The sequence below is a fragment of the Panonychus citri genome, unplaced genomic scaffold (genome assembly GCF_014898815.1).
Source record: "Panonychus citri isolate SS breed McGregor unplaced genomic scaffold, ASM1489881v1 Contig00060, whole genome shotgun sequence".
In the NCBI taxonomy this organism is placed as follows: Eukaryota; Metazoa; Arthropoda; class Arachnida; order Trombidiformes; family Tetranychidae; genus Panonychus; species Panonychus citri.
In genome coordinates this window covers 33747-45752 of record NW_026515465.1, presented here as the reverse complement: position 1 = coordinate 45752, position 12006 = coordinate 33747, and positions in this window count along the sequence as shown.

Below are 12006 nucleotides of genomic sequence, written 5' to 3'. Positions count from 1 at the left end.
CTTTCTTTCTATCGCTTCCTTTTTCAATATGTTTCCTCTGAGAAAAATGAAGAAAAGAAAATTTTTTCTTCCTCAATGACGATCATCTTCATCGTCTTAATATCCTTTTCCTCCACTACCCTTTTTTCCAACCTAATAATTCAGTTTCAATTCAATTCCTTTTGGTCGTATTCCATGTTCACCATGTTATTTCATGAGGAGAAGAGTAAAAAAAAATGAAATTCTTTTTCTTTTCCTCTCTCTTTTTCTCATGTTGTTATTATTTCTTTTGGTGTATCTGTTCAATTCATGGGATTCATTGGATGATTCTGATGATGGTGTATGAAAGATTCAGACTTACGATTCAAAATCTTCCCTGAAAGGTTTTTCTTTTCATGAAGAGTGGAAACTTTATCATTGTATCACTATATTATTAATACCAATCTGTTCAACAGGGGGAAAAGTTCATGTTCAATGAGTAAACAACCATTGATATGATAAAGTTTTTCTTTATCATCTAATAGATTTACTAGGAAATTTCCTCTCTCTCTCTCTCATTCTCACATGAAACATACCCTTTAGAATAATAAAACAATATCATGATAGATATTATATCAAATATCTTCATTACTATCAGATAATAATTCTGATGATGATTAATGACCAGAGAAGAAAAAGACAATCAAATATTCATGTTGACTCTGAATCGTGATGAATAAATAAAAATGAGAAAATTAGAGATGAAAATGAATTTTCATTCAATAATAAGAGTAAATAGAACTGATTTTGAGCATTTCGAAAACGAGATAATTTTCAAATCGATTATCATGAAAAATATGAGAATAAAACTTTTCCCTTCTTCCTCATGAAATCATCTCTATTTACAACGATTCCTTTAATTGAATATGTGAATATCTTGTTGCTAATTTTAAAAATCAATTAACAATTTAATCACTTTGTGATGAATGATTATTAATATGTAACATAGTCATTAACAGTTATTTTACTTGTCATGATATGAATAAGCCTTCAGGGTGAACTTGAAATTGAATCTGTTGAAAATGAATTTTCAACCATTCAACTGATACATAAAAGTTAATGAAATGATTATGATGGTGATTATTATTATGATATAATTGATGATGACAGATAATGATGATGATACCTGAAACTTTATCATCATGTTTTACATGAGAAATATTCAAATCAATAAACTGATTCTCTGAATTTATCTGATATCCATGATACTCAGATTATTTTCCTCCATCTTTGATCACTTGTTTCTCATGTTGAAATTACCCTGAGGGTTTACAAATAAGTAATGAACTTTTCATTTTTCTCTATGAGTTTAGATTCATTTTTGTTACTTGTTCTTTTCTTTGGGAGAAAAAAAATTGAAAATATTTCGAGTATCATCATGGTTATATTACCATGGTTCGAACTCTTTTTTTTTCTTTCTTCTCTCATTCTCTGGTTGTTCAGTTAAAGTCTTACCTTGGAACTTTTTTTCAGGGCATTAACTAAGAAGAAAAAAGGAAAATAATTTCCTCACAAATATCATGATGGTTATTTTGAACAAATGAACTGAACTGTAATTGAGATAATTTTGTTTTTACTTTTTCTCTATTACAATTTTAATAGAGTTGAATGAACATTTTTCAAAGCTCAAAGAATTCAGCTCAATTTTCAAACTCTCTCTCTCTCTCTCTCTCTTAATGGTCAACTGATCGTCCAATTGTTTGATGAAATTTGTTGATTAGCAAAATTATGGAATCACTAATGAACTTTAATCATCCTCATTACTATTATTACATGATTAGTGTTTAACATCACTGATTTGGAATGACAAATTTTGATTAATTTCCAGTTTTTTCGGATTACGTTTCAACGTATTAGATTACCGAATGATCAACATGGACAAGTTATTCTTGTCAGAATCAACTTTCTCATTCATTATATGGAATAGAAGTTTGGAAATTCTATTTATAATCTACCTGATCAGCATGAAGATCGTCATCAATAATGTTTACCTTTCATCGGAACAAATTGAGGCTCGTGTTCATATGAAGTTGTGTTTTCAGAATTTTCTGTTTCATGTTTCATGATGATTATCCAAAAGGGTGAATTTTATTTTCTCATCCTCAAGTGCAATGATGAGGGTGGCAAACCGAAGGTAGATTAAGTTCCAAAGGGTGAGAGAATTGATGATGATGGTCGAGGAGGAGGAAAAATTTTTGATTCTCTCGGTGGGATTTTCGGTAACAAATTTACTTTCCATTTGAAATTGAGACTTATGGTTCTTATGATGATGATTATAATGGTAAAATGTAGCAAGAGAAATGATTTGATATCATGTTTGATTGAAAATGATGATGATTTTGGTGGATTCTGGTTTGATTCTGATGATGGAAGACAAGTTATGATGAGAAACTAGTCTAATCTCAACTGGTTACTCTTTGGGAGTCGGTCGGTTGGAAATATCTCATATCCTCTTTGGTGGAAATTGAATACATCAATTCAGACCTGCGTTCATGAAGCTCAGAGATGAAGCTGAGAATTTCTTTCCATGTGATACTTTGCAATTCTCTCTCTATCTCTCTCTCTCTCTTTCTCTTGTTTTATCTTTTTTTCTGCTCTCCGTGATTTCATCTTTCGAGTTGAAGTTTAATATTGAAAAAATATTCGGAAAATAAATCGTAAAGACAAAGTTATTTTCGATCGGAAGAAATATTATCGAATAGAATTTTTTTTTTCTTTTCTTTTTTCTCTGGGAGAAACAGGGAAATCATAGCGATATTAAGTTGATAGAGAATCAGTGAGTGAGATTGAATGATAAACAACAATGAACCGGAAGATATTGTTTACCCCTCTAAAGTTTATCATCTTTTAACTGTAAGAGTATTAACCCTGATGAAATGAGGTGAAATTGATCATCATTATCCTCTCACTACAAAGACGAAGTGGGAAGACGAATCAATCCTCCAGATCTTTAATCATCATCATTTTAGATACTATTGAATTCTGGTTGATATTGAACGATAACATTGAGATTAATTCAAATTGAGATTTACTCCGATTCATTTGGAGATTGGGTGAGATTCATTTTCAGGGGATAAAGTTACAGGTTTGGACATAGATGAAGTTCTTGACACATCAATAATCATTACCTTTTATTTCATTTTCATTTTTATCAACTGAACAAACCTAAGATTTTGAGCTTATGAGAAAAACTTTCTTTCACAAATTGATATAAATAACAATTCATTAATATTATCGATATTATCTTGAGTTAGGTTATATAATCCACCATGAAAGTGATTAACACAATCAGAACTTTGATATTCTTGTTAAATTGTTACTTACATTTGAGCTGAACAAGTTGACCAATCGATTGACAATCAATCGATTAGCTAATTCTAATTAGTATTTTTCTGACAATACTGAGAAACAGAGCATTAAGACATAATTGATCATCACCATGATTACATTTTCTTATTTCAAGTTTCAACTCAATCACAAGTTCAATTATCGTGTATGAGCCACTTGAGTTTCCATGTAAACTTAATGATAACTTTTTTTTCTTGGTCTGTCTTTTTTTACCCCCTTCATCTTATTTTCATCGTTAACATGATGATAAAATTACATGATGATGACGATAAACAAGATCACTGGTATTCCGTTGGTTCTGTTGTTGTTGTTGTTGTTTCCCTCATATAATTCATATAATGATGATAATAACAAAGAGCATTATCATTATTATCTTTGTGATAATATTTCGGGAGAAAAAAAGTTCAGAAGAAAAGGAAAAGAGAGAGAGAGAGAGAGAGAGAGAAGGAGAAGGAGAAAATAGTTCCAAGCTATAATTCTGTGTGAGAATTGATAATGATAATGGCGATGGTGAGGAGTAAAAGCAGGTAGATAAAACTCTCGAGTAGACATTGAGAGTGTTGGAGTTTTTATTTCGGATAAAAGGGAATGTTCAGACAATAAGAGTCTATTAAATTCTGAATCATGGGAATCAGGTCATGAGCTGTTTGTGTGAATGAATGTAAATACAACAATGGTTGAAAATAATTCGAGAGTGGGTTAAGTAGTAGGAGTGTGAGGTGTAAAAAGTTCTAGGTAGTGGTTAGTTTTAAATGTTCACTAATATGTAACCTTTTTTTTTCTCACCACAGTTTAAGAAAACTGAATAACAGATTCGAGAAAAGTTCAAGTGCTATCGTTTAATTTTTCTTCGTAATGAACATAACAAAATTATCTAACATTAAAAAATCGTTCTCAAGGTAATTGTTGTTATCTCTTTATTGTGATAATAATCTTAATCTCTCTCTCTCTCTCTTTCTTTCTTTCTTTCTTTGTAGAACTCACTCATTAAGAAAATATATCAGTTTCCAAGTCTTTTATTGATTCTTGAATTGAACTAAATTCAAACTGGAATTTTTTTATCACCAGTAACCTCATCTTCTCCCTCCCAGTAACTATCATGATGTTTATAAAATTGTATCTTCTTTAAGCTTTCAAACTATTAACTTGATCGATTTACAATAAGCAAAACTTGATTAGTAACAATATTAGATGATTTTACCATAATAAGAGCAGAGGAGATGAAGAAAGTAATGAGGGAAAAAAGAGGAAGATGATTGACTAAGACAGACAGACAGACAGAGAGAGAGAGAGAGAGAGAGAGAGAGAGAGAGAGAGAGAGAGAGAGAGAGAGAGATGATGATGATGATGATAAATCATTAATTGCTTCCATTGGTTTTCTCTCTCAATAAGCCAATGAGTTCGATCGAAAGCAATTTACAATTAGAAAAAGCTCCAAACCAATACATTAGATTATACAGAGTGTTCTTTTCGTTGATCTTCCACTTTGAATATATAAACTCCCTTCAATTCCACCCCACTCTGAACCTCTCTCTCTCTCTCTCTCTCTCTCTCTCTCTCTCTCTCTCTCTCTCTCTCTCTCGTTGTCTTCTCTCTCTTTTCCTTTGACTGTCTTCCCAAACTATTGATTTAATCAACTTAACCCAAAAACTGTAATACCTTCAATTGTAATTGTTAATGTTTTTGTTTTTTTTACTATTACTTTGTTGTTCATCTGAACTACTCTCATGTTTATCATGATGGTTCATCTTGAATTGAATTTAAATTTGTAATCGCTTTTAACAATTCAATTTGTTACAATCAATTTTGTTCCTAAACTTTAACTGTACATCTGATAATCAACAATACACCAATTGAGCTCAATTACTCTGCAATACAAATGAATGACTATCAAATCAAATTAAAGTTATCGATTATAATTTATGTGTATTTAATATGTAATATATACAAGTACATGAATATTTGCCAGCGTCTCTGGTAAATACTGATAAATAACATGAATCTGAATAAGTGTCACCATGATTATAAACATTTGAAGACAAAAATTGATCTTAACCTAATCTAATGGGTCAATATGAAACCTACTCCCAATGCCACATGATGATTAATATACTGAATAACATATAGTGAGTAATGTTAATCAATTACCAAAAATACTCTTGATGGAAATTTGATCAACTTAATCATGATAATAATATTCATAAGCATTTCAACCTCATTTCCAAATCTCATCATCATATTTATCACCATGGTGAAAGTGTGTTAATGTATTATTATCATGACGGTGATGACGATGATGATTGAATGTAAATAATACGAAACCCGAGGATAATAATTGAACTAATAAAATAAAAATCTATTACACTAATTGACTTTTTCCTTTCACAAATCTCATTCATCAGAATCAGATGAAATTACTCATGATCTCATGATGGGATTATACCAATTCTGAATCAATGAATGACAGTGAGATCAGAAGCTAACAGAATGAGAATTTAAAATGACCATTTTCATGATGATTCATTATTATTATTCAGCTTCATGATGATTATGGTGAGATAAAAAAAATATCAGTTCTACTCAATTAGAGATGGAAACTTTTTCAGATTGAAATATTATATATTCATGTTGATAACTTTCTGGTGTGAGTGGTCAAGGTAAAAACTTTAGATCATAAGTGGATGACCAGAGATGGAAAAATAGATAAATGAAATTGGTCCATTTTCAACTGAATTCCAGAATTGAAATTGTTTATCAGAGCGAATCATCATGATCGTCATGATCATCATCATTATCATCCTCATCATGGTCGTCATCGTCATTATCATAGTGATAACAAAAAAAAACCAAACCAGAATTATTATCATAAAGATAATCAAAAACTATGAACCTGAAAAAAGTGTAATCATTGAATCTATCAGAGTTTAATATTATCTCTATGTTCAATTGATGACAATCAATTTTATCATCATGATTGAGCATTAAATCATCGTCTTCATGGTCGTCAGCTGATAATACATAATCATGTAGCTTATTATCATCATGGTGAATGTTGCATAATAATTCAAATGAGTATTAATAACAGCTAACGAAATAGTCAATAATCATGAAGTAAACAGGCAAAAAAAAGTATATTCAATATGAAATAAGATTCAACTCTGAATATTTATCGTGATATTGATTTGGTGAAACAGGGATGATGATAATATGTACATGGTGGGTGGAGGTTGGGTGGGTAGTGTGAGATGAGAAGAAATATTTTCTGTTAATTCTACATCAATAGAATATTTTTCTCTCTTTTTCTCTGTCTTTGGTTCTTTCTTTTTGCCCCTGAAATCTTCTCTCTCTCTCTCTCTCTCTCTCTCTCTCTCTCTCTCTCTCTCTCTCATCTTCATGATACTTCTCATCATCATCTTTAGGCGGTGTGTTTATCCCTTCCACTTTTTGCCTTATCTTTACTATCAATCACTGAATCAGCAGAAAGAGAGGAAAAAATCTTCCCCTTCTTTCAATAACATTTCCCTTGGACTGACAGTTTGTATCCCACCCTCTTCCTCCTCCTTTCACATCTCCCACTATTCATGGTTCCGATAACATTTTTGTTATTATATTATTATCATATGATAATGATAATACCATGAAAATATCATCATCAACATGATGATATTGTTATATATTAATGTACAACAGAAAAGTAAGTGATAACCATATTATCACCACTGAATCTGATTCAATGAAATTTTATCGTTACTCAAAAAAATCATCTTCTAGTGTTCTAATTAGTTTGTTTTCTATTTAATTATTTGCAGAGAGAGAGAGAGAGAGAGAGAGAGAGAGAGTACGAGTCGAAATACAAATTCTGTGGAATTTTCCATTTTCATGAATTCTGATGATTATTTTTCTGGTTATTTACTTTTTCTGTTGACAGTTTTCTGAACTTCTTTTATTATTCTTTTCCCTCTCTTTAAGTTCTAGCGAATGATAATAAAACGATAACATCTCCATGTGAGAGGTCTTTCCTCCCTTATCTCCATCTATCTCACTCATAGTGATGGATAATAACGCATAGACGATAAACTGTCAACTCCCATAAGAACGAGAGAGTATAAAAAAAAAGTTCTTTTGTTTTTGTTTATTCTTTTTTCCAGATAGAATCAAAATCTTGTATCTTATCTCTCATGATGATGAAGACAATAAATAAACATTACCATGAGAGAGATGAGAAAGAAGAGAAGAGAAAAAAATTCTGATGAAAATCAAGAATCTACGAAGAAAAATATAAACTTTTATCTTTTTCATCTTCTTCCATTTTCAAGTGGAATACGTCGATAAAACTTTTCCATTGGCATTTTCATCTTAACTTTTTTTTTCGATTTGAAGGGAAAAAAAGTTCTTTTACTATCTTTTCGTCATCTTCATCTTCATCTCCATCCTAATCTTTTTTAGGTTCAAGTCAACAATTCAAAGTCAACCTAAAGATGATTTCAAGGTAAGTGGGTGTGAGAATCAATATCAACAGAATCATTTTTCATGGAAACGAATAAAAAAACTTTCAAAATGCTCATCATATTGTGAGATTACAATTAACTAAATTGACTAATTGTTACACTATAATTCATTCAAAGTATTATATCATCACATGATAATCAATGGAAATTGGGTAAAATTGTGCAATCGTATCATTAACTCAATGAATAAACTCATTAGCATGATAACAACTCGAATTGTTGATCAATTGAAGGTTTAATTGAAGGTAGTAAACAAGAGAGAGAGAGAGAGAGAGAGAGAGAGAGAGAGATAATGAAGAGAAAAAGTTTGTTTCAAGTTTCGAAACTCAGACTGAACAATAATTCGTGATGAACATGAAACAGATTAACTTATATTAGCTCATTTTATGAGATTCCTTCACTTACCCAGAGCAATTATCTTAATCAAATTAAATTTGATGATGATTTGAAGATATTGGTCCAAACAGATGAATAATTAAATTGAACAGATAAATCATGAATCCATTTTGATGAAATTTTTCATCTTTCAAGTTGATCAAATTAAATTAACGTTAATCATTTCAAGTACTCACTATTAATTTACAAAATTGGAATATCATCTCTATATCTGAACGTAAATATATAATTCTTTGAAAATATTACCATGAAATAATAGTTACACTCAATATGATAAAAGCCCTGAGGGTATTTCATAAAATACAATATTAATTCAGCTTGAAAAGTTTATTATCAAATTAATATCATGTCTACTTTCATACCATATTCAGTATGAGATATTATTATAACAGATAGAGAATTAGAACTCGAATTAATATTGATTCGAAAAAAAGTTCTAATTTAAACTTTTCGAAAGTTTAATCTCTTTTGATTCTTAGGCTTTTCGATTCCATGCTGATTGCGAAAGTTTCATCACTTGGATGAGGAGATGTTTCATATTAACTATGAATTATATTGATCGAAATGATTTGCTAATTTTTTCATATTCTTCTGGAACTACAAGTCGAGTAGCTTTTTTTTATTATGTTCTAGAACTTGATATCTGAATGTGTATTAGAACCTAAAAGTTATCGATCCATCGAGAGAGTTTTATTACTGTCATGTTATTGAATATATATCATGAATGAAAATTTCAGGTTCTAAAAGATTTACTATCAAGACGAAAATGAAGACGATGTAATAATAATGATGATCGAGGAGAAAGTTCTGAATATATTTTCGAATTGAAACAAAGGTGAAGAAGAAAGAATGAAAAAGAAACGAAAGAAAGAGAAAAATGTTTTCCTTTTCTTTGGAAAAATTTTCTCTTTACTCACAATTTTTTCGATTTAACAATATTTCCATCTCTCTCTCTCTTCCCGATTATACAATTCTTAATTTACTTTCTCTTTTCTCACGGATGACAGAATTTTCTGCTCTGAACATACATTTATCTCGAGAGAGAAAATATCTCTTATTACAAGAGAAGAAGAAGAAAAAAAATTGGACATTCGAGTTTATTTACCTTCTATCTAATTGATTACAATGGACAATTAACTATCGAACGGAATCAACATGTCAAGTTCCCATGTGACGTTCATGGTGGTTAGAACTTTTATCGAATCGAAAATGCTGCAGAATAGAAAATTCTCCTCTAGCCCCAATCTCTCTCTCTCTCTCTCTCATTCTCTTTGTAGTGTTCGTGACTCGACTAGGTAATGTTATATCAACATGATAATCATGATGATGATAATGATGATGATCATTTTAAATCGAGAACATTTTATAACATTTTCATTATTTGTGTAGCAATTATATATTATTTTGTATCGAATTTTTTTTCCATTCCAAAAATTTTCAGAATAAAAAAACAGTTCTCAAAGTAAACTTATCATGAAAAGAGATACCCTTGGATTCCAATGAGGTACTTAAAATGGTTGATAAGATGATCTATTAAATGGTTAGTAATGATTTCGTCTGAATTTTATAAGAAAAAAGATTCAGTTGAAACGGAATCATGAGATTAAAGTAAACAATGATCAAGGAAAAAAAGAAACTTCGAATTGAATAAACTTTTCCATTTCCAAAAGAAAGAAAGAAAGAAAGAAAGAAAGAAAGAAAGAAAGAGAGTATTAGAATTCTGAAAATGATCCTCAGAATTTATCTGACGAATAAGATAAAATAGAAAGAGGGGAAAAGAATAGACTCAAAATTCTGAGAGATTTTTCTCTTCAAAGTTACGAACTTTTTTTTTAAATTCAGTCCAATTCAAATATTCCAAGTGTTTGGAATGTTAATTAATAACAATTTAGTGTTACTATCAATTCTTGTTCTAATTATTCAATGTGTTGGTGATAATTTCATGATAAATTTGATTCGAAGACATTGATGTTCATGTGATTAATTTGAGTAGAAAATCAATTCTGAAGGAATGAAATTGTTGAGCAGTAGTTTTTTTTGCTTCTTATTCTTTTTCATGATGATCATCAACCATGTGAATAGTTCTGAAAGTTCATTTGTATTAATATACTAAAGTAATAAATGTTTTTTTCTTTGCAACAGAAAAATTCCTTTGGTGTATTTTTCATTCTCTCCATGAATAAGAACAGAATAATTTCATGATAATATTCATATGATGATGATGGTACAAAAGGATTCCAATGTTAATCAATGCCCCATGGAATAGAAGCAAAAAAAACCTCGAATCAGAAAATGAAGAGAGAACGAAAAAGAAAGAGAGAGAAGATAGAAGAAGATGACTAAAGAAGAAAGATGAAAATAGTGTTGATAATGAGAGAGAAAGAGAGAGAGAGAAAAAAATTCTATTCAGCCTTTGGAATCCTTTAGAATGCTAATAGTTAACCCGCTCTTCGTCACCACACTTGATGTGATTCCCTATTGGGTTCCCAAATTATGCAAACAACAAGCAAGAAAAAAATATCATCAGTGTAGAAATGATAATAATTATCACCATCAACACCATCAGAATCACTGATTATTAATCAAGGTGAATTATCAACAGAAAAATATTCAGCTGAAAATTGAGTAATTGATGGAGAGGAAAAAAAAAGTTGAAGGTTCCAAATAATCACCAGGGAGATATGATGAGTTTTCATGGTAAATAAATGGTTAAGAAAATAAAAACAAAACAAAGTATTCATGATATTCATGGTATTCATTAATTACGCTGAAATTACAATGAGTTGAAATTTTTTGATTGCAGAAATTACTTGGTTGGTTGTTGGCTGTTTGTTTACTTGTCAGCAAGAAATGTAAACAGATTAATTTATTACTTGATTAAGAGAAAAGGATTAGTGTTAATCTTACCTCAGTATCTTTGGGTACAATGTCAAGAGTGTATCCTGAAAGTATCGTTGGATCAGCGTTGATATGTTTAAGTGCTAAGTTTACCGCCGGCATAACACCCCGGCCTATTGAACCTTCCGGTATTTTCGAGTTGAGCGGGAAAAATCCGGCAGTGTAAAGGGTTTTGGGGGCTCGGGCCGATTTGGTACTTCCCTTTGGCCCACCCAAAGTCCCACTGCCTCTGGCACTCTTTTTACTTTTACCTGTTATCACACCGATATCATTAATACCGTTATCTTTACCGTTGATAACACCGGTACTTGATGATTTGGTTTGGCTGATGGTATTGGCAGTGGTTGTTTTTGTTGCTATTGTTGGTGTTGTTGATGTTGATGATGGAGGTTGTGGTGATGGTGGTGGTGGTGGGGAGAGTGAGACTGTGGGTGAAGTGTACACAACATGATCACCATTGATTAGTATTAAACTGATCGTGGTAGCAATCAATATAATCCATTTGATCAAAGTATTGGTTACACAATTTAAATTAAACTTATCACAAATCATTGTGATTGTGTTGAGGGTTTTTTTTGTTGTTGTTTATTGCTACAAATTAACTTAATTTAAACTAAAATGATTTGATGATTATTATTGTTGTTTATGTTTTTATTAGATGATGAAAGTTTGTTTTTTGTTTGTTTGTTTCTGTTGATGATGATTACTGATGGTTATGATTGTTGATGATGATAAGATGGTGATGATAATGATGTTGATTGTAATTGAATGTTGACTTGGAACAGAAAAAGAAAAACTTATTCGAACAAGAATAATAATAAAACTTACTCCAAGTCGA